The following is a 20,285-nucleotide window of genomic DNA, read 5'->3' as shown; positions in this document are numbered from 1 at the left end:
ACGGGAAGGTCAGGATCATGCTTGGGCACTGACCAAAGGTGCTCTGCAAAGCGGTCACCCAGACTGCGTTTGGTTTCTCCAATGTAGAGTAAGCAAATGCAATAGACCAGATTGGAGGAGTTACCGGTGATATGCTGCCTCAGCTGGAAAGACTTTTTAGGCCCTTGGATGGTGAGCAGGGAAGAGATGAAGGAATAGGTATTGCACCTTCTGCATGGGAAGGTGACATGCGAATGCGGGGTGGTGTCAGTGGTCATTGAGGAATCAATTAGGGTGTCCCAGAGGGAATGGTCCCTGCGAAATGCAGGCAGAGGAAGTGAGGTGAAGATGTATTTGGTGGTGGTGTTCTGCTGGAATTGTCAGAAATGGATGATCCTTTGAATACGGAGGCCGGTGGATTGTAAAATTAGGACAAAAAGGGAAGTGATGGAAAGTGTTAAGGGCGGAAGCATGGGTAATAGGTTGGATGCAGTTGAGGGCCCTGTCAACCACGGTGGTTGGGAAACCATGGTAATGGAAGCAGGAAGCCATGTCAGCAGTGCTGTTTTGGAAGGTGACTCCACAAATCAGACTGTCCTGGTATGCCCAATGTGTCAGCCTGTTCTTGCCCCACTGAGCTTATTTCCTCCTACCTTGACTCCATCCTCTCTCCACATGTCCAGATCCTGACCACCTACATCCGTGATTCCTTTCACGCACTCTGCCATATTGACAATTTCCAGTTCCCTGACCCTAACTGCCTTCTCTTCACCCATGGCTGTCTAATCCCTCTATGACTCCATTCCCCACCAGGATTGTCTGAGAGCTCTTGACTTCTTAACCAGGGACCTGAACAATCCCCTTCCTCCACCACTCTCCTCGCCTGGCTGGCTGAACTTGTTCTCTCACTGAACAGTTTCTCCTTCAACTCATCTCCCTTCTGCCAAGTCAAAGAAATGGCTATGGGCACCTCCATTGCTCCCAGTTATGCCTGCCTTTATTTTTGGGGTATGTGGAACAGTCTTTGTTCTAGTCCTACACTGGCCCCCTCCAACAACTCTCATTCTCAGTACATCGATGACCATTGCGGCGCCACGTTATGCTGCCATCCGGACCTTGAAAAATTTGTTAATTTTGCCTTCGATTTCCACCTCTCTATAACTTTCACATGGTCCATTCTCCGAGACTTCCCTTCCTTTTGCTTGACCACTCCATCTCTATTTCAAGGAATAAACTGCCCATTGCCATCCACTACTGACTCCCATAGCTACCTTTTATTACAGCTCTTCCCACCGCACGTCCTATAACGATTCCATCCTTTCTCCCAGTTCCTTCGACTACGTTGTATCTGTCAGGATGATGCCACCTTCCAAAACAGCACTGCCAACATGGCTTGCTTCTTCCATAACCGTGGTTTCCCACCCACTGTGGGTAACAGGGCCATCAACCGCATCCAACCTACCACCCATGCTTCCACCCTTGCCCCTCACGAACACTCACAATAGCGTGATTGGGTCCCCATTATTGTCACTTTTCATCCAACCAGCCTCCGTATTCAAATGCTCATCCTCCACCATCTCAGATAACTCCAGCAGAACGCCAAAACCAAACACATCTCAATCCCCCGCCTGCATTTGGCAAGGATCATTCCCTCTGGGACACCCTGGTCGATTCGTTGATGACTACCAGCACCAAACCCCCTCTCCCACGTCACCTTCCCATGTAACTGCAGAAGTTGCAACACCCACCTCTTCCCTGTTCACTATCCAAGTGCTTTACAATCTTTCCAGGTGAAGCACCATTTCATCTGTACCTCCTCCAATCTGGTCTGTTGCATTCACAGCACCCAATGTGCCCCACTCTACATTGGAGAAACCAAATGCAGACTGGGTGACCATTTTACAGAACACCTCTGATCCGTTCCCAAACCTGACCCCAACCTTCCCATAGTCGGTCACTTTAACACAGCGTCCTGCGTGCTTGCCCATTTACCTGTCCCCGGCATGCTGCAATACTCCAGCAAATCACAGCACAAACTAGAGGAACAACCTCTCCTCTTCAAATTAGGCATTTTACAACCTTCTGGACTTAATATTGAGTTCAACATTTTCAGATTGTGAACTCACTCCCATTTCTTCCCTTTCTTTTAGCTTTACATGCTGCATTCTCTGTCACCATGACCTCTCTCCCCTGCCCCCACCCCAACCAGTTCCGTGGGACCATCTGTTTGGCAGTTAGACACATCATTATTCTGCCATTCCCTCATTCCAATCATTTAATCTGCACTATCAGCACCATTTCTCCCCCAGCACTCTAATACCCCCACTACTGCATAAATGCTGCCCCCTCCACACCTCACATTATCTCTGAAGAGTCATCTGAACATTAGCTGACTCAAAACATTAGCTTGCTGTCTGTCCACGGATACTGCCTTAACCCGCTGTGATTTCCAGCATTTTTGTTTTCAGTACAGATTCCAGCATCTGCAGTATTTGCTCTTACATTAAGACCAATGTTTTCGCTTAGGCATAGCTGTTTTAACCTTCTCAACCAAGCCTTGTTACGTATTTAATGAATATTTAAGGTACAGAGGCAGAAATTAACAGGAGATAGCAATAACCGCCAGATGCTGGACTCAAAGACAATACAATGTGCAGCTGCAGGACTTGACCCAAAATGTCAACTTTCCTGCTCCTCTGATGGTGCCTGGCCTCCACGCAGAAATTAATGGGACATTTTTAACCTAACCAGCGCATAGGCTAAATGGTGGAATTGTTTGCAATGCTAGTTTTCCAATCTCACTTTTTGATCTCCTGAGGTTGCTGGAAAATTATATTGAATAAGCTTTGAAACCAGTATTCCGCCAGATTCTGTAGTTATTTGACTAATTCTATATAGTCAATTGCAGTGTATCACTGCAACTGAATGTTAGCTAGGATCCTATTTTGTAGACCAACAATAGGGTCAGTTTCTTAAATTGGCATACAGGTATCAAGATTAGCTCAGATTAAACTTGCTATGTTAATTTCCATTATGACGGTTGGAGGGAGGATTGGGACTATTTCCAGATCCCAGCCCTGTTTGGGGTGGAGTGGGTCAGCAGCCAGTGATTGTGATTTTGACTGGGGCCTCTTTTTTTGGATGGATATACATTCGCTGCATCATTATTGTTGAAGAGCAGGCACCAGAAGCTGGAGCGCCAATCATAGTCTTTCCAGCTTGAGACAACCAGAAGGAAGCAGTTGACAGTAAGTAAATGAATAGGTGCTAGTTTTTAAAAAATGGAAAAATCAACCAGGCAATTTCTTGTGGGACGGCAAGGAGTTTAGGCATTGCTCTGTGGGGTAGACTTTGGCACACCTGCAGTGTGCAGTGAGGGCTTGCTGGTCAATGTGAAGCACTGAGCCTCCCCACCCCTGACCAGCCTGACAGAAAATGCCTTTCTACAGACATGTCTGACCATCCTCTGGGACCAAGCAGCTTGCTAGGCCTGACCATACCTCAGCAAAAATGGCAGGCGGTGGGAACTGGGCAGGATGTTGACGTGTGACAATTTTAGGCTCCATCTATCTCCTTTCCCAACATAAGTAGGCATGAAAGTTGCAGAGTGGCTGACAATCAGCAACTATGAATTGTGAGTCTATCTCATACGCTAAGAACTTTATTTGTTCAGACTATTACTGATGAACTTCCAGTTTATTTGATCTGCGGACTCTTGTAGTGGAGTGGTAGCATCCCAACCTACCACAATATTTGAAATGAGATTAGGTCTTAACTGCGTACTACACACTACACTGTTAATGATGATGTCAGGTTTTCTTTTACTCTGCTTACAGTACAGACCCATCTAACTAATTTAATTTGGCTATCTTCTTTCAATGAGCAGCAAACCACACAAGATCTAAATGACACCTGACCTGGTTGGTCCTGCATCTCTTGACTGTATACAGACTTAACCAGTCTCTGTCTGCCCAGAAGTTTTAATTTCCAGATTAATTTTTATTGCCTTAGAAACAGAGGGTCAGATTCCTTTCTATGTTTCTCTTTTTATTTCAGTTTTTATTCTCCGATCATGCATTGCTTAAATTTTCCTACCTGCTGTTTTATGCTCCGTGTATTTTATTGCACCCTTTCAAGAGTAATAATCTCCCAACTTGTTTACCTTGCATTTACCCTATTTTCTACAATTAAAACTTTATTTCCCAAACTAAAAGACATATTCTAAAAAACATGACCAATAAACTAATATTCTTGCTGGACTCATTTTAGTTTGGGAGCATCAATTGGTAGCATGCACCAGTAGTCTGCTCATTCTCAGGTAGAATGTTGAGAGCCATTTTGAAGATCAAACTTAATTTTTAAGGAATGAGAAATGCAGGTGGCCAAACTGATATTCAGTTGCTTACTACATTGAAACTGTGCAGCATTGGGAGGTCATGAGAGAAAATGCAGCTGCTTTGAGCAAAGTGTAATGCATGAGTGCTTTAATTTCAGTTCATTTGCCAGGGCCTTAAACTAATTACAGGCAAATTTGGATCATCTAACTAGTAGCTCAATTATCATTCTGCTTTTATTTGCCTGATAGCTGGCGACTGTGACTGCTCATATATAGTGTCAGAGGGGAATGAAACGGCTATTGTGGCAATGCTTGGACTCCTCTCTCTGCTCTGCATTGCTACCCTCATTGCAGGACTTGTGCTTCTGCTATTCCCATGTCTACTTCATAAAAGCCTTCAAAAATTGTAAGTATCTAATTAAGATGCAAAAGTAGTATATTAGAAGAAGTATAGAAGTCTTATTTTTGTTGGAATCCTTCACTTACCATAAAATTGAAGCCTGGTTGCACAATTCAGTTTGTTGCGACCAAGTAAGGAGGTGTTAATCAGCTTCCCTTTTTCCCCACTTTGTTGGCTGGCTGCAATAAAAACTTTTGTTCTTTTTAACATGAGGTTCTACCTGTCACCAATTAAAATATAATAAAGTAACCTTTACTCTGGCAGTAAAGAGCCATTTGCAAGATGTTCTCAAATGAAAGAAAGAGTTCATTAATTTTCTCAGGCTTAGCAGATAATAAATGAAGACATCAAGCATGTAGACATTGAAATCTTGAGGCCCCAAACACACACATGGATAAAAAGGAGATAATACCCACTACAAAGGATTTTTAGAAATAGAGTTTAGAATCATTTGGGTGTCCCTGAGGCATAAGGTTTTAACTGTGACCACTGTTGTTTAGTTGGTGGTTTAGACCATCAGCAGTACTAAATGTTGAAGTTGTCATAGAGTCATACAGCTTAGAAACAGGCCCGTCAGCCCACCGTGTCTATGCCCACCAACAAACCTGAATTACCTGCATTTGGTACATAGCCTTCTGTGCCCTGGCATGTTAAGTGCTCATCTAGATACTTCTTAAAGTTCTTTGAGTTCTTGGTGTTTTGATTATTCTTTTCAATTTGTATTGTCATCAAGCCCTTCTTCTGGAGACATGGAGAGTTTCTCAGCCTTTCAATCTGTATCTTTAGTTTCATCTTTCTCTGTGCCAAAAGCTTCTCGAAGCACAACCTTTTCTGTACGTTTCTGTGTTCATTGTCTCCAAGCTTGACAATTACAGGTGATGTTTTCATCTCCAACATGCAATGCTGTTCATCAAGGTGTCAAATAAAAGTGGGAAATCATTGTATTTTCACATCACTGACCGGAGGGGTTGACTGGCTTCCTTGCCTTTTAGGTAAAATGTTAATTTCAGCTCGCCTGTCTGTCTAATCCACATGTAAATTTGACCATTTGACCAGGTGATGCCTCTAGTCATTTTAATTCAGTGTTTTTGGTCACAATTTTTAAAAACATTTCAGTTTGTGCAAGTCCCAGATATTAAATTGAATGATACAATTCGAAAATCTGTAGAACATTTTTACACTAATTATCAAGTTGCATAAAACAATAGGAATAAATGTTGCAAATTTGTGTTCCTAGCATGTAGTTTCACTGACAGGGAGAATATGTTAAAAATTTGGACATGGAAATTTGTGGGGAGCACAGAATATTCTTTCCAAAAACGATGAAAATTAGTTTGTTTTACAATAAGCAATAAAAGTCCACTGTGCAAAAGTAGAAATGACATGTAACTAATCTTAAAGGCAATGTCAGCTGATGTGGGCAACTGCACATCTGCACTAAGCTGGAATTGGACGTGCACACTGTTTGATTCGTCACGTAAAATTAAAGTGTGACCTCATACGCAAAGGCTGCACTGCTCATATTCATGGAATTTTGAAATGGGGTTCAGTGGTGGTTAGTGAGGACTTTGTTGGGGGGTGGTGAGGATGCTGAATCCAGGAGTCTCTCTCTTCTCCTCATTCTTTGCCCCCCCACCAACTTTCTCACTTCCCCCTCCCTCTGTGCCCACCATCTCCTCAGTCCCATTTCCCACCCTCCCCACCCTCTCCCCGATCTCAGATCCTCTCCCAGGTGAGTCACTTCAAACCCATTTAAATGCACATGCACAAATTTAAGTGGTGCATAGCTCGTCAGTGCTGCTGTTAGCAAACATTGCCAGTCTTAAAGCCCAAGCACTATGAATAGATATATCTTGAATATTAGACCTGGTGCTTCTGTGCAATGGCAGTATATGAACAAAGAATGGCACAGGACAGGACCAGGCCCTTCAGCCCACCATGCCCGAATGAGACATGACTCCTTTCTAAACTAAATAATATTTTGCCTCTGTGCAGTCTGTATCCCTATATTCTCTGTCTATTCATTTATCTATCAAGATGCCTCCTAAACATTGCTATTACATCTGCTTCTACCAACTCCTCTGGCAGCACATTCTACCACCCTCTGTTTACAATAAAAAGTGCCTCTTGTATCTCCCTTAAACTTTCCCCTATGTCCCTTAATAAGTGACATTTCTATCCTGGGAAAAAATACTTGGGTAAGTACATGAATGGAAAAGATCTGAGGGATATGGGCCAAATGCTTTAGTTTGGGAACATGGTCGCGTGGACTAGTTGGACCAAGTGTCTCTTTCCATGCTGGATTTGGGGAGGCGATGGCCTAGTGCTATTATTGCTAGACGATTTATCCTCAAACTCAACTAATGTTCTAGGGATCTGCATGCGAATTCTGCCATGGCAGATGGTGAAATTTGAATTCAATGATTATCTGGATTTAAAATCTACTGAAGAGCATGAAACTAGAGTCGATTGTTGGAAAAACCCATCTGGTTCACTAATGTCCTTCAGGGATAGAAATCTACCATACTGACCTGATCTGGCCTACATGTGACTTCAGATCCACATCAGTGTGGTTGACTCTCAACTGTCCTCTGAAATGGCCTGCCATGCTACTCAGTACAAAAGCAACTAGCGTTGGACAATAAATGCTGGCCAGCCAGCGACACTCATGTCCCTAGGGTGAATAAGGAAAAAAATGACTGTGATTTAGAATATCCATTCTATCCATGTGTCTCATAAATTTGTAAATTTCTATCAGATCCCCCCTAAGCCTCTGATGTTTAAGTAAAAACAAACCAAGTTTGTTCAAACACTCTTAGAGTCATACAGCTCAGAAACAGACCCTTTGGTCCACCTCGTCCATGTTGACCAGGCTTCTAAGCTGAAATAGTCTCATTTGCCTGTTTTTGGCCCATATCCATCAAAACATTTCCTATTGTATCTGTCCAGATGCCGTTTTAAATGCTGCAATTGTACCCACCTCTACCACTTTCTCTGGCAGCTCGATCCATATTTGCACCACCCTGTGCATGAAAAAGTTGCCCCTCATGTTCTTTTGTAAATCTTTCCTGTCTCACCTTGAACCTGTGCCTTCTAGTTTTGGACTCTGGGGAGAAGACCTTGACTATTCACCTTATCTATGCCCCTCAGTAACCTACACTTCAGGGAAACAGTCCCAGCCTATCCAACCTCTCCTTATAACTCAAACCCTCCAGTCTCGGTAACATGCTTGTAAATCTTTTTGCGCCCTTTCAAGTTTAATAATGTCTTTCCTGTAGCAGGGTGACCAGAATTGTATACAGTACTCCCAGTGTGGCATTATCAGTGTCTGAGACAGCTGTAACATGATATCTCAACTCGTATACTCAATGCTCTGACCGATGAAGGCAAGCATGCCAAACACCACCTTCAGCTTCACTAGTGATAACACGGTGTAGAGCTGGATGAACACAGCAGGCCAAGCAGCATCAGAGGAGCAGGAAAGCTGACGTTTCGGGTCGAGACCTATGTACCTGCAACCCTGGATCTTTCTGTTTGATGACACCCCTCAGAGCCTTACCATTAACTGTGTAAGTCCCGTCCTGGTTTGTCTTACCAAAATGCAACACCTTGCATTCATTTGAATTAAACTCCATCTGCCATTACTTGGCCCACCAGCCCTCTTCATATCTAATACCATTCAAACCAAGAAACATCCTGGTAGACCTTTTCTGTACCCTCTCCAGAGCCTCCACATCCTTCTGTTAGTGAGGCAACCAGAACTATAGGTAATATTCCAAATGTGGCCTAATTGAAGTACTGTATAGCTGCAACATGACTTGGCAATTTTCATGCTCTATGTCTCGACCAATGAAGGCAAGCATATCTTACGCCTTCTTGACCATCTTACCCACTTGAGTTGCCATTTTCAGGGAACTGTGGACCTGTATACGTAGGTCCATTTGTATGTTGATGCTTCGAAGCATTCTGTTATTACTGTATACTTCCCTCCTGCATTTGACCTTCCAAAAAGCATCACCTTGCATTTGTATGCATTAAATTCCATCTGCCACTTCTCCAACTAATGATGTGACTTTTTAATACCTATTTTTATATATTTTATATATATCTCTCCCAGCTGCGATGCCAAAGCCTAGTGATTTTATACCTATTCAAACTGTTGTATGCAGTTGGCTTAGCTAGCCAGTATTCAGGAAAACATCATTCTGGGTCTGGAGGAAATGAGGGATGCCTAGTAATGCTGAACCTGAAGTAAATGTCTGTGATAAAACTTTAAATGGTAACTTTGATTAATTACACTCAGTTAGCAATTTACGATTTGGGGTGCAATACTTGTGCAATTGCGAATTGATTGATTACATTGAGTATAGGAGTTGGGGTCATGTTGCAGCTGTGCAGGAAATTGGTTAGGTCCCTGGTCTCCCTGCTACAGGAAGGATGTTGTGAATCTTGAGAGTTCATAAAAGATTTACAAGGACTTGGAGGATACGAGCCATAAGGAGAGGTTTAATAGGCTGGGGCTATTTTCCCTTGAGCATTAGAGGCAGAGGACTGACCTTGTAGAAGTTTATAAAATCATGAGGGGCATGGATAGGATGAATAACCAAGGTCTTTTCCCCAGGATAGGAAGTCTAAAACTAGAGGGCACAGGTTTAAGGTGAAAGGGGAAAGATGTAAAAAGGACTTAAGGGGCAAATTTTTCACGCAGATGGTGATGCGTGTGTGGAATGAGCTGCCAGAGGAATTAGTGGAAGCTGGTATAATTACAGCTTTTAAAAGGCATCTGGATGGTATATGAATAGGAAGGGTTTTAGAGGGATATAGGCCAAATGCTGACAAATGGGACTAGATTAATTTAGGATACCTGGTTGGCATGGACAAGTTGGGACAAAGGGTCTGTTTCCATAATGTAAAGCTCTATGACTCTATAACTGGTTTCTTAACAATGTTTAGATGTATTAGGAGAGAAGATTTCTAATGCTTTTATTTTATTTCATCCTTTAGCAGGTCATTAAAAGATTCAACGGATGCTTGGTAGGTACAACAGATTCTGTTTCATTACTTTTTAGTTTGTTATTGTACTTGTCAGAGAAAAATACTTGTTTAAAGGCTACTTCTGTGCAAACATACTTCATTGTAGTACTTTTCTAATTCACTTCCTCCCTACAAACCTAGATTATTAAGGGAGTGAATTAAAAATTAATTTATCTTAATATGAGCTTGGAGGTAGGGATAAAGGAGAGGACTTTTTTTCTTAGTACCTATAATACATCTGACTTTTCCTGTTTGCAGCCAGTAAACTTGAGAGCCTGGTACATTTTGGGTTGATAAGCCTGTGACGGAAAGGCACAGTTGGGAACTGGAGTAGATGGCGTGAGGAAGTAAAAAGTAGGGAGATTTGACACCTTTAGAGCAAATGGGAAGTCTCAGGAAGAATATAGGAAAGGTAAGTTAGAAGACCCCACAGCAGGAGGGTGGGGTCAGGGGATGGTAGGTAAAAGGCTTCATGGAAATCAGAAAGTGCAGGTTCAGATTGGATGGATTGATGGTGGGAGAGGTTGTATCTGGGTAGTGCTGAATTAGGATACTAACAGTCAGAAAGAAAAAAAAATGTGCAGGGTTATGGAGAGATGATGGGAGAATGAAGATAAATGAATTCTAATTGAGAGCCAGTCATAGAGATGTACAGCATGGAAACAGATCCTTTGGTCCAACTCGTCCATGCCAACCTTATATCCTAAATTAGTCTAGCCCATTTGCAGCATTTAGCTCATATCCTATTTGTATACCCATCCAGATGCCTTTTTAAATGTTGCAATTGTACCAGCCTCCACCACTTCCTCTGGCAGCTTGTTTCATGCAAGCACCACCCTCTGTGTGAAGTAAGTTACCCTTCATGTCCCTTTTAAATCTTTGCCCTCCCCCCTTAAACCCACACCCTCTAGTTTTGGACTTAACCACCCTAGGGAAAAGACCTTGAATAACCCCAACCTATTCAGCCTCTCCCATAGCTCAAAGTCTCCAACCCTCGCAACATCCTTGTAAATCTTTTCTGAACCCTTTCAAGTTTCACAACATCTTTCCTATAGCAGGGAGACTAGAATGGAACACAGTATTCCAATAATGACCTAACCAATATGCTGTACTGCTCCAAAACATGACCTCCCAACTCCTATACTCAATGCAATGACCAATAAAGGCAAGCATACCAAATGCCTTCCCTGTTGCAATATGATTGGCCAAATGGCCTTCTGTGCTGTACATCATTTCTGTGATTCTGAAAGCAAAAATTCACCTTGTTATCCTCAGTCAGGCATTCTTGAGTAATAACTGACTCGGTTCCATTCTAAAATAATAACATTGAAAGTATTTAAGCATGATGAAAGGTCACAGCCTGAAACGTTAACTCTGTTTCTCTCACCACAGATGCTGCCAGAACTGCTTTTTTCCACCATTATATGTGTTTATTTCAGATTTCCATCACCCACAGTATTTTGCTTCTGCATTAGAACATGATATCCTGCCAGACCTCACGTTAGAGTAGCTTTTGACGATCTCTTCGATCGTCAATAGGAAAAAGCCATCCAATTCGCATTGCCGAATTTACTTCACTGGCATTCGTGCTTATTATTATTTGTGTAACAGGATCAAAAAGACCTCGCACGTATGTCAGTGTTTTTAGAGACCAATACAAGCACCTAATTGCTTCAGTGAACTCATTGAGGCATGTTCCTCCAAGGCTGAGTTTTGGACAGTGTGCAATTCTTAGTGAAGTTTTTAAAGAAAAAAAATGTTACTTTTCTCAATAAATAGGAATTCCACGTGATACTGAAGGACCAGTGATTAACATTGCTCTATTACAGAAGGCCAGATGACGATAGAGGGAACTGGAGCCAGTCTTTGCACACTTATGTTTATTTATACTGTTACACCTTATAAGCATTTGCCTCCTAATCTAACAAAAAGAGTGTTACTCTGTCTATTTGTACTTATTTTGTTCTAATTAGTGTTATAACCCAGACTGGAGGAGTGCACTGTTGGAAAGATGAAACAATTTTTGATTGTGTTTCATTGTAAAATCCAGAAAAACTAAAAATATTCTGAAAACATGAAATATTCAAGCACTTATTCTGATTTGCACATTACATGTGAACTATACAATTATCTCTAATATGTTCCTTGTACTTAAGACAATTCAAACAAGGTTACATTCTTCACATAACATCGGTAATTGTATTGTGAGTGAATTGTGAACAATTATATTCGTACTGCAGGCAAAGATGATCCTTAAAAGGTAAGACTGCCGTAACAAACAGTATCAAAATAAAAACCGAAAGAACTGTGGATGCTGTCAATCAGGAACAAAAACGAAGTTGCTGGAAAAACTCAGCAGGTCTGGCAGCATCTGTGAAGGGAAAAACAGAGTTAATGTTTCGGGTCTAGTGACTCTTCCTCAGAGTTCTGAGGAAGGGTCACCGGATCCAAAACGTTAACTCTGTTTTTTCCTTCACTGATGCTGCCAGACCTGCTGAGCTTTTCCAGCAACTTCGTTATAGAGCCAAAGAGTCACATAGCTCAGAAACAGACCCTTCATCCAGCTTGTCCACGCCAACCAGGTTTCCCAAATTAAATAGTCCCATTTGCCTGTGTTTGGCCTATATCCCTCTAAACCTTTCCTATTCATCTACCTGTCCGAATGTCTTTTAAATGTCGTAACTGTACTTGCACCTACTACTTCCTCTGTCAGCTCATTCGACTTATGAACCACCCTTTGTGTGGAAATGTTGCCCTTACAGAATCTTTTAAATCTTCCTCTTCTCACCTTATTTTAGATTTTGGTTATATTAGTTTTTTTTTCCACAAAGGTTAAAGGGTTTAGATCGATATATACCTTGCCTCTCTAGCCATTATGGAGTACGCTCCAAAATATTTAGAAGCCAGCATCAATGCCACAGTAGTCAACTTCTTTTGGTGGAGAATACTCATTTCTCTACGCCCAGTTCATCTTGTAACAGAACTGCAGCCACGTCGAAGCCAGAAACATCAACTGCTGTTTTGAAGGGCATAATGAAATTTGGTGCAGACGACATTGACCAGCATGACTTTCAGCTTCTCAAAAGATGCCTGGCACTAGTTTGGTTTTCCTTTGAAGCAGATCTGTCAGTGGTATAGCTGTAGTTTGGAAATTTGATACAAACTTGCAATAAAACCAATAAATCCTCAATAAACTCATCTTTCCCATTTAAGTTTTAGGGGCAGCTAACTCCAGTAAATCTTGTATTTTAGCTCAGCAACACTGTCTTTGCCCTACTATATGTCATAGGTAAGTTGTTTGAACCTTTGCCAATTCACTCTTGACAAGGTTTATCATTAAATCAGTTGGTTGTAATTTCCTAACCAAAACTACCAGTCATTCTATGTGATCCTCCCATGTGTCACTATTATCAGGACGCTATCGCAAACTACAAAATTAAGAACACAAGAGTTTGGTTCATCAGTCACTGTGAAGATGCTGGAGCATTTTTATTGACTGGATGGCATCACTTGGCATTTGAAACAAAACCCAGTTGGTTTACCTTTGGATCTTAAATGAACTTGCCAGAATTCTTTTATGAATTTTGGTAAGTACTCTGGCACTGCCAATCCTATTAATACTGTCTTTCAAACAATGAGTTGGGTCATAATTTGCCTTTGCTACCACATTGAGTTATTTGGCACAGAATCTGGTTGAATCATCAGACTAGGTGATCAGTACTAGAAATGTCCAGCTACTTTAACTAGGTTCAGTTAGGTGGCTTTACAAAATGCAGTGATTCTGTTTTCATCTGGGGCTATTACTTTGGACCTAAAGTGGTAAGGATTCAATTTTGTTGGAGGAGATTTTCCTCTATCCACATCCGGTGTGGCTACAGTTGTATCCTAGTTTGCCCCAAGACTTCTCTTAAACTAGTTGAGTAACTTGAGTCGTTTTTTTTCCAATTCATTTTTTTTCCATTCTTCTGTCTCTAAATATGAAAAGTTGGTGTTGAACCTCCCTAACAATTCAGTGTTAGTTTTTAAGAGTCACTCACCAAACACAGATACATGTCCCGGCATAAGAATTTTGAGTGTTACCATAGAATCGTAGAGTCCCTACAGTGTGGAAGCAGGTCATTCAGCCCATCAAAGTCACACTGATTCTCTGAAGAGCATTCCACCCAAACCCACCCACCCACCCACCCCTCCACCTCCCCCACCAATCCTATCGCTATAACCCTACATTTACCATGGCTACCGTACCTAGCCTGCACTTCCCTGGACACAATTTAGCATGGCCAATCCAACTAACCTGCATATCTTTGAATGTGGAAAGAAAATGGGGCACCTGGAGGAAACCCATGCAGACAGAGAGAGAATGTGCAAACTCCACACAGACAGTCACCCGCGGGTAGAATCGAACCCAGGTCCCTGCTGCTGTGAGGCAGCAGTGCTACCCACTGAAACACAGTGCCACCCATATTACTGGACACGTCAGATCCTTAATATTTCGACGATATTGGGGCAGTACCACTATTTGGTGAACCATCATCCACTGTTTGTCTGCAGGCCTATGAAGAGGTCTCCTCCACCTCATGAGAATGACATTTTTCTATATTTTTGTATATATATTCCATATTACAGAACTCTCTCTCAGCTTCAAAGTCAATGTAGGTGATTGAACTACTTTCTCTAACTCTAGATCACTTTGCTATGCCTTAATCAGAGAAATCTAATTGAATACTTCCTTTGGATTATCCAAATCCCCAAAGAAAGTTTCAAGTAACTAAATAATAATGAGATGTCATTTTGATTTACAATAATGTTTAGTCATTATGTGGGAGACTACATACACAGTACAAGATTTTTGTATAACTGCTCTCTTCACAGAAGCTACTGCCTTTGGTCCTGCTAGATCTGCACAATGCAGAGATGTGGATAAATACTCCCCACTAATACCATTTACTAAGACTTTGGCATTCATGAAATGTCATGCCTTTCCCCAGGGAAGGAGTTTGAGTGGATTTTTATTTATTCAATTTTTTTCCACAGAAACCGTACAGTGTGGAAACAGGCCCTTCAGCCCAACAAGTCCACACCAAACCTCAGAGCATCTCACTCGGACCCATCCCCCTATAATGCACCTAATCTACACACCCCTGAACACTACAGGCAATTTATCATGGCCAGTCCACGTAGCCTGCGCATGCTTGGACTGTGGGAGGAAACCTGGCGCTGTGAGGCCACCCTGGCTTCCCAGGCTGGGAAGATGAAAAATAGTAAAAGACCATTCTTTACAAATGTGCCACCACTCTTTTAGAAAGTCCTTAATTTGAAGATGATGGAGAGCCAAGAATACATTGAGACATTGAGCAGGGTTTTGTGAATGTACAGGTTTCTCAGAACTGGACCTTCATGAATGGTCCGAGGCTGAGAAAGCTGGCAATACAGTTTGAACTTGTTCTGTACAGTGAGATAAGTAGGCCACACCTTGAAGCTTGTACTTGGCATAAACAAAGCAATTCATGCTCGGATTCGTGCTGACTGACAGACTTCCACTTAAAGACATTGCTGTGGGTCTAGAGTCACATGTAGGCCAGGCAAGGTAAGGATGGCAGTTTCCTTCCCTCCCTAAAGGACATCAGTGAACCAGATTGGTGTTCCCAACAATCGACAATGAATTCATGGTCATCATTAGACTCTTAATTTTTTATTGAATTCAAATTCCACTTTCTATGGTGGCATTAAAACCTGGGTCCCCAGAATTTTATGTGGGCTACTGGATTGACAGTTCAGTGATAATTCCACTAGGCCATTGCATCCCTATCTGTATCTCTGAGTATGACAATAAGTTTACTTGCCTCATTTGAGGAATAAGAAATTAATTTTCCTTTGAAAAGGATTCCCTGTAACTAAGGTACTTTGTTTACTTTCCTTGCATTCACAACAGTGTTTATACTTGGTCTCACAGCTGCAGCCAGAATTATAATTCTATTATCCTCAGAGTCAGGGCTCCTTTCTCTGCATTAACCTTGAGTATCACATTGAATTCTACAGTAGAACATAGTATGTAGCCTGCTCAGACATTGAATAAGGCTATATCTGATTTGATTGTCATATCAACTCCACTTTCCTATCTGCTGTCCATAACTCTTGACTCTGTTGTCTATATATCTTTTTTTAAATCAGCCTTGAATAAACTGAGTCACCCAGCTTCCACTTCTGAAAGGAGAATTTCAAAATTAATAACTCTGAGACAACAGATTTCTCTTCGTCTCTATCTTAAGAGTAAGACCCCTATTTTCAAATTGTGTCCCCTTGTTTTAATCTTCTCCCCGAAAGGAAAGTAAACACCTCATTAAATTCTCTCAGAATCTTAGGATCGTTCATGTTTCACCTCTTATTCTTCTAAACTCCAATAGGTGAAAGTCCAACATGCTCAACCTTTCTTCATAAGATAAGCCCTTCATCCCACATTTGAGTGAACCTTCTCCAAACTGCTTCTAAGTCAATTATGTTATTTTGTTTTAAATGAGGTGACCAAAACTGTACACAATACTCCAGATGTAGTCTTACTGTACAACAGCAGTAAAACATCCTGACTTTTTAAAGGACAGTATTCCTGACTTCTCTTGTATGTCCATGTAAAAGAAGTCCCACATTCTTACAATTGCCTGGCATTATCCTACACTTTCCAGCAACCTGTACAAAGTTTTACCTTGTGACAATGAAAACACTTAGGAGTATGACATCACTTCCATCCTCAAAATCTTTCATTCTGGCCTGAAGAGGAGATCTTTGCACCTTCCCTGATTACTTGGAGTCATAAGAGTTTCGCAGTGTGGAACAGACCTTTCAGCCCAACTTGTTCATGTCGACCAGATATCTTAAATTAATTTAGTCTTATTTGCCAGACCATATCCCTCTAAACCCTTCCTGTTCGTGTGCTAAATGTTGTAATTGTACCAGCTTCCATCACTTCCTCTGGCAGCTCATTCCATAAACGCTCCACCTTCTGTGTGAAAAGTTGCCCCTTAGATCCCTTTTATATCTTTCCCCTCTCATCTCGAACCTTTGCCCTGGGAAAAAGGCTACTCACCCTATCAGTGCACCTCATGATTTTATAAACCTGTATAAGGTCACCCCACATCATCCGCTCCCAGGAAAATAGCCCCAGCCTGTTCAGCCTCCCTATAGCTCAAACCTGGCAACATTTTTGTCAATCTTTTCTGCACCCATTCAAGCTTAACAACATCTTTCCTATAGCAGGGAAGCCAGAACTGAACACAGTATTCCAAAAGTGGTCTAACCAATGTCCTGTATAGCCTCAACATGATGGTCCAACTCTATAATCAAATGCACTGACCAATAAAGCCTTCTTCAATACCCTGTCAATCTGTGACTCTTTGTTTAGCAACACTTCCCAGGACTCTACCATTAAGTGTATAAGCCCTGCACTGATTTGCCTTACCAAAATGCAACATCTGTCATTTAACTAAATTGAATTCCATCTGCCACTCATTGGCCTATCTGATGAAAGTTCCATTGTACCCTGACATAATCTTTTTTACTGTCCACTACACCACCATTTTTAGTGTCATCTCCAAACTGACTAACCATTCCTCCTATATCCACATCCAAATCATTTATATACATGACAAAAAACAGTGGACCCAGCACCGGTCCTTGTGGCACACTGCTGGTTACAGGCCTACAGTCCAAAAAACAACCCTCCACCACCACCATCTGTCTCCTACCTTCAAACTAATTTTGTATCCAAAAAGCGAGCTCTCCCTGAGTTCCATGTGATATAACCTCGCTAACCATTCTCCTGCCTTTTCCCTGTAACCTTTGATCCCTTTACTAATATATACTTTGTTCCCCTTGGCTGCACTATGAATGCTGCTTGACTGAGCAAGAGTACTTTGGAGTTGGGCGAAAGCAGTGAATTAGGTGAGACAGGGAATAGGTGAACCTGAAAGATTGAGTGTGATACTCAGTCTCAGTCTGGGCAGGTCAGAAAGTGACATGGTCGCAATAGAAACAGCCAATTGACAAGTGAAACCTATAAAGTATTTTCTTACAGTTTTTAAAGTATAATATATTAGCTTAAATAAAGGCAGGGACTTTTTATTGTACTAGAAGTGTTTGAAATGAAGGAAGGTCCCTAGCTTGCTTAATCCTCTTAAAGAGAATAACTAGCTTAATCTAGAGAGAAGTCATGGCAGGAGACTTCGGACCCTTGGTGTACTCCTCTTGCGCAATATCAGAAATAAGGGATGCTTCCAGTGTCCCTGATGACCACATTTGCAAGAAGTGTGTCCAGCTACAGCGACTGGCTCACTGCTTTTTGGTGCTGGAGTTTCGAGTGGACTTACTGTGGAGCACCCACAATGCTGAGAATGTCGTGAAAAGCATGTTTAGTGAGAATTACACAGGCAGAAAGGGAAATGGGTAACTGTCGAAGGGTCGAGAAGGAAATGCATGAGTCCCCTGTGGTCATCCCCCTCTCAAATAAATATACCATTTTGATACTGCTATGGAGATAGCCTATCTTGGAGAAGCAGCATTAGCCAAGTTCATGGCACCACGGGTGGCTCTGCTGCACAGAAGGGGAGAAAAATGAGCGGCAGGGCTAAAGTGATAGGGTATTCAATAATAAGGGGTACAGACAGATGCTTCTGTGGCTGCAGATGTGAATCCAGGATGGTATGTTGCCTCCCTGGTGCCGGGGTCAGGGATGTCATGGAGCAGCTGCAGTACATTCTGGAGTGGCATGGTGAACAGTTAGTAGTTGTGGTACACACAGGTACCACCAAAATATGTAAACAAAGGGATGAGGACCTGAAAGCTGAATAAAGCAAGTTAAGAGATTGAGTAAAATGGAAGACATCAAACGTATCAATTTCAGGATTACTCCTAGTGCCCCATGCTAGCAGGAATAAGAGGATAGATCGGATGAATGTGTTCCTGGAGAAATGGTGTACCAGGGAAGGGTTTAGAGGCATTGAGACTGTTTCTGGGGAAAGTGGGCCCAGTGCAAGCCTGATGGGTTGTATCTGGTCGGATCTGGGCCAAATATCCTCAGAGGGACTTTTGCTATTTCCTTTGGAGAGATTTTAAATGAGTATGGCAGAGCAATGGGAACCAAAGTGTAGGCTTAGATGTTCAAGATTCAGATCAGGAAATGGGAGGTAGAACATTAGTCAGTGATGTGGTCAACGACTCAGAGAGACAAAAGAAATGAGGATTAAAAAGCATCCAGGAAAGGAAATTGATGGGATTGAACTGGTTATACTTCAATGCAAGGCAAGACAGTTGAAATAGGTGCACAGATAGACACATGGCAGCATGATGTTGCTATAATGGTAACCTGGTTAAAGGAGGGGCAAAATTGGCAGCTCATCATCCTTAGAGTTTTCAGGCAAGATAAAGCAGGTGACAAAAAGGAAGAGAGGTTAGCAGTATTGGTTAAAGAATCAATTACAGTTGTGAGAAGGTGAGGATGTACTAAACAGGTTAACAAATGACGCTTTATATGTTGAGCTTAGAAATAAAACAAAGTGCAGTCACACTACTAGGAGTATACCACAAACCCCAAAATAGTAAGAGGGAGATAGAAGAACACATATGGACACAAATTTCCGCTTTTAGGAATAAGAGAACAATAATAGTAGGAAACTTTATCCCGATTCAACTGGGTTTCAAACAATATAAGGGGCATCAAGGGTGAAAAATTCATTTACTGTGTCCAGGAATTTTTTTTAAACAATATGTGACAAGTCTAATCAGAGTAGACGCAATTCTGGATTCAGTTTTGGGAAATGAAGATGGGCAAGTGGGTGAAGTGACAGTGAGTGGCCATATCAGGGATAGTGACCAAAATTCAGTATTTAGTATTGTGGAAAAGGACAGTGATAAAAGGACAGGTGTAAATGTTTTAAACTGGGAGAAGGCAAATTTTACAAAACTCAGAAAGGATTTGGCTGAGGTGGACTGGACAGGACTACTAAAGGATAAATCAGTGGTCTCCCACTGGGAGGCACTAAAATGTGAGAACCTTGGGGCACAAAGTAGACATGTCCCCTCCAAAAATAAGAATGTACTGCCAAAGCTAGACCCCCATGGTTGTCTAGAAAAATACAGGGAGAGGTTAAATAGAAAAAGAAAGCTGATGATAGTCACAAAAAAACTCAAAATTGCAGATAGCCTAGAGGAGTATAGAAATTAAAGGGATCAACTTAAAAAAAAATCAAAGGGAAGGCATGAAAAAGTATTAGCAAACAAATAAAGGAAAATCCAAAATTTTTTACCCCCGCATATAAAGAAAAAAAGGGTAGTTAAGGAAAAGTTAGTATCAGTGATGAATAAAGGAACTTGTGTGATGATGGACAGGATATGAGAAGAATTTTAAATGAATTCTTTGTCTCGGTATTCACAAAGGAAAGGGATGATGTTGGTCTAGTAATCCAAGAGAAACAGTGTGAAATATTGGACAAAATAATCATAACGAAAGAAGAGGTGTTAGAGTAGTTGGATTCCTTGAAAGTGAAT

Source organism: Rhincodon typus, chromosome 28, assembly GCF_021869965.1.
Source record: "Rhincodon typus isolate 14 chromosome 28, sRhiTyp1.1, whole genome shotgun sequence".
Taxonomy (NCBI): domain Eukaryota; kingdom Metazoa; phylum Chordata; class Chondrichthyes; order Orectolobiformes; family Rhincodontidae; genus Rhincodon; species Rhincodon typus.
Note: the sequence above shows the minus strand (reverse complement) of the source record.